Source organism: Urocitellus parryii, unplaced genomic scaffold, assembly GCF_045843805.1.
Source record: "Urocitellus parryii isolate mUroPar1 unplaced genomic scaffold, mUroPar1.hap1 Scaffold_176, whole genome shotgun sequence".
NCBI lineage: Eukaryota > Metazoa > Chordata > Mammalia > Rodentia > Sciuridae > Urocitellus > Urocitellus parryii.
This window is the reverse complement of record NW_027552224.1, coordinates 230007-234676: the sequence shown is the minus strand read 5'-3', so window position 1 is coordinate 234676 and position 4670 is coordinate 230007.

Here is a 4670-nt window from a genome sequence, read left to right as displayed (position 1 = left end):
CTTTTGGAAGCTTGGGCAACCCCTTTCAATTGGAAGTAATTTTCGTCAGTCTCTGCTTTGGGCTGCTTCAAAAGGAAACAAACCAAAGAGATAGAACTTGGAACTACATGATTGTGCCAAGTTTCAAAGAGCTAGCACAAACCCTGTTTGATTTATATTTCAATCTACATTTATCCATATAGGAGAAAACAGAGTGAAACTTTAAAATGAAAACGGTTACAGCAAACGAACGGTTTAACCTAGAAGAACGAAATTTGGTGAGCCAAGTGGGATTTCTGTACTGCTCGTTACCTGCAACTATCATCAAGATTGGGTGAAAAAATGTTTGCTGAGATTTCAGGAAACTCGTAGTTTTTGGAAGCTTGGCAACCCCTTTCAATGAAGTGATTTTCGCCAGTCTCTGCTTAGGGCTACATCAATAGGAAACAAACCGTACCGATAAAACTTGGAACTACTTTATAGTGCCAAGTTTCAAGGAGCTAGGACAAACCGCATTTGATTTGGAGTTCTAAATGCATGTATCCATATAGGAGAAAAGAGAGTGAAACCTCAAAATGAAAACGGTTACTGCAAACGAACGGTTTTACCTAGAAGAACGAAATTTGGTGAGCCAAGTGGGATTTTTATAGTCATCATTACCTGCAAGTATCATCATGATAGGGTGAAAAAATGTTTGCTGAGATTTCAGGAAACTCGTAGTTTTTGGAAGCTTGGCAACCCCTTTCAATGAAAGTAATTTTCGTCAGTCTCTGCTTTGGGCTGCTTCATAAGGAAAGAAACCAAAGAGATAGAACTTGGAACTACATTATTGTGCCAAGTTTCAAAGAACTAACGCAAACCTGTTTGATTTATATTTCAATCTACATTTATCCATATAGGAGAAAACAGAGTGAAACCTCAAAATGAAAACTGGTAATGCAAACGAACGGTTTAACTACAAGAACGAAATTTGGTGAGCCAAGTGGGATTGCTGTACTGCTCATTACCTGCAACTATCATCAAGATTGGTTGAAAAAAATGTTTGCTGAGATTTCAGGAAACTCGTAGTTTTTTGGAAGCTTGGTAAACCCTTTCAGTGAAAGTGATTTTCGCCAGTCTCTGCTTAGGGCTATATCAATAGGAAACAACCATACCGATAAAACTTGGAACTACTTTATAGTGCCAAGTTTCAAGGAGCTAGGACAAACCGCATTTGATTTGGAGTTCTAAATGCATGTATCCATATTGGAGAAAACAGAGTGAAACCTCAAAATGAAAACGGTTACTGCAAACGAACGGTTTAACCTAGAAGAACGAAATTTGGTGAGCCAAGTGGGATTGGTGTAGTCATCATTACCTGCAAGTATCATCAAGGTTGGGTGAAAAAATGTTTGCTGAGATTTCTGGAACTCGTAGTTTTTGGAAGCTTGGTAACCCCTTTCAATGAAAGTGATTTTCGCCAGTCTCTGCTTAGGGCTACATCAATAGGAAACAAACCATAACAATAAAACTTGGAACTACACTATTGTTCCAAGTTTCAAAGAGCTAGCAGAAACTGCCTTTTATTTAGCGTTCCAACTGCATGTATCCATATAGGAGAAAACAGAGTGAAACCTCAAAATGAAAACGGTTACTGCAAACGAACGGTTTTACCAAGAAGAAAGAAATTTGGTGAGCCAAGTGGGATTGGTGTAGTCATCATTACCTGCACTTATCATCAAGATTGGATGAAAAAATGTCTGCTGAGATTTCAGGAAACTCGTAGTTTTTTGGAAGCTTGGCAACCCCTTTCAATGAAAGAAATTTTCGTCAGTCTCTGCTTTGGGCTGCTTCAAAAGGAAAGAAACCAAAGAGATAGAACTTGGAACTACATTATTGTGCCAAGTTTCAAAGAACTAACGCAAACCTGTTTGATTTATATTTCAATCTACATTTATCCATATAGGAGAAAACAGAGTGAAACCTCAACATGAAAACTGGTACTGCAAACGAACGTGAGCCAAGTGGGTTTGCTGTACTGCTCATTACCTGCAACTATCATCAAGATTGGGTGAAAAAATGTTTGCTGAGATTTCTGGAAACTCGTATTTTTTTGGAAGCTTGGTAACCCCTTTCAGTGAAAGTGATTTTTGCCAGTCTCTGCTTAGGGCTATATCAATAGGAAACAAACCATAACGATGAAACTTGGAACTACTTCATAGTGAAAAGTTTCAAGGATCTAGGACAAACCGCATTTGATTTGGAGTTCTAAATGCATGTATCCATATAGGAGAAAACAGAGTGAAACTTCAAAATGAAAACGGTTACTGCAAACGAACGGTTTAACCTAGAAAGAACGAAATTTGGTGAGCCAAGTGGGATTGGTGTAGTCATCATTACCTGAAAGTATCATCAAGATTGGGTGAAAAAAAGTTTGCTGAGATTTCAGGAAAACCGTAGTTTTTTGGAAGCTTGGCAACCCTTTCAATGAAAGTGATTTTCGCCAGTCTCTGCTTAGGGCTACATCAATAGGAAACGAACCATAGCAATAAAATTTGGAACTACACTATTGTTCCAAGTTTCAAAGAGCTAGCGCAATCCGCGTTTGATTTAGAGTTCCAACTGCATGTATCCATATAGGAGAAAACAGAGTGAAACCTCAAAATGAAAACGGTTACTGCAAACGAACGGTTTTACCTAGAAGAAAGAAATTTGGTGAGCCAAGTGGGATTGGTGTAGTCATCATTACCTGCAAGTATCATCAAGGTTGGGTCAAAAAATGTTTGCTGAGATTTCAGGAAACTCGTAGTTTTTTGGAAGCTTGGCAACCCCTTTCAATGAAAGTGATTTTCGCCAGTCTCTGCTTAGGGCTACATCAATAGGAAAACAAACCATTCAGTTAATTCTTGGAACTACTCTATAGTGCCAAGTTTCAAGGAGCTAGGACAAACCGCATTTGATTTGGAGTTCCAATTGCATGTATCCATATAGGAGAAAACAGAGTGAAACCCCAAAATTAAAACCGTTACTGCAAACGAACAGTTTTACCTAGAAGAACGAAATTTGGTGAGCCAAGTGGGATTGGTGTAGTCATCATTACCTGCAGGTATCATCAAGATTGGGTGAAAAAATGTTTGCTGAGATTTCAGGAAACTCGTAGTCTTTTGGAAGCTTGGCAACCCCTTTCAATTGGAAGTAATTTTCGTCAGTCTCTGCTTTGGGCTGCTTCAAAAGGAAACAAACCAAAGAGATAGAACTTGGAACTACATGATTGTGCCAAGTTTCAAAGAGCTAGCACAAACCCTGTTTGATTTATATTTCAATCTACATTTATCCATATAGGAGAAAACAGAGTGAAACTTTAAAATGAAAACGGTTACAGCAAACGAACGGTTTAACCTAGAAGAACGAAATTTGGTGAGCCAAGTGGGATTTCTGTACTGCTCGTTACCTGCAACTATCATCAAGATTGGGTGAAAAAATGTTTGCTGAGATTTCAGGAAACTCGTAGTTTTTTGGAAGCTTGGCAACCCCTTTCAATGAAAGTGATTTTCGCCAGTCTCTGCTTAGGGCTACATCAATAGGAAACAAACCGTACCGATAAAACTTGGAACTACTTTATAGTGCCAAGTTTCAAGGAGCTAGGACAAACCGCATTTGATTTGGAGTTCTAAATGCATGTATCCATATAGGAGAAAAGAGAGTGAAACCTCAAATGAAAACGGTTACTGCAAACGAACGGTTTTACCTAGAAGAACGAAATTTGGTGAGCCAAGTGGGATTTTTATAGTCATCATTACCTGCAAGTATCATCATGATAGGGTGAAAAAATGTTTGCTGAGATTTCAGGAAACTCGTAGTTTTTGGAAGCTTGGCAACCCCTTTCAATGAAAGTAATTTTCGTCAGTCTCTGCTTTGGGCTGCTTCATAAGGAAAGAAACCAAAGAGATAGAACTTGGAACTACATTATTGTGCCAAGTTTCAAAGAACTAACGCAAACCTGTTTGATTTATATTTCAATCTACATTTATCCATATAGGAGAAAACAGAGTGAAACCTCAAAATGAAAACTGGTAATGCAAACGAACGGTTTAACCTACAAGAACGAAATTTGGTGAGCCAAGTGGGATTGCTGTACTGCTCATTACCTGCAACTATCATCAAGATTGGTTGAAAAAAATGTTTGCTGAGATTTCAGGAAACTCGTAGTTTTTTGGAAGCTTGGTAAACCCTTTCAGTGAAAGTGATTTTCGCCAGTCTCTGCTTAGGGCTATATCAATAGGAAACAACCATACCGATAAAACTTGGAACTACTTTATAGTGCCAAGTTTCAAGGAGCTAGGACAAACCGCATTTGATTTGGAGTTCTAAATGCATGTATCCATATTGGAGAAAACAGAGTGAAACCTCAAAATGAAAACGGTTACTGCAAACGAACGGTTTAACCTAGAAGAACGAAATTTGGTGAGCCAAGTGGGATTGGTGTAGTCATCATTACCTGCAAGTATCATCAAGGTTGGGTGAAAAAATGTTTGCTGAGATTTCTGGAAACTCGTAGTTTTTTGGAAGCTTGGTAACCCCTTTCAATGAAAGTGATTTTCGCCAGTCTCTGCTTAGGGCTACATCAATAGGAAACAAACCATAACAATAAAACTTGGAACTACACTATTGTTCCAAGTTTCAAAGAGCTAGCAGAAACTGCCTTTTATTTA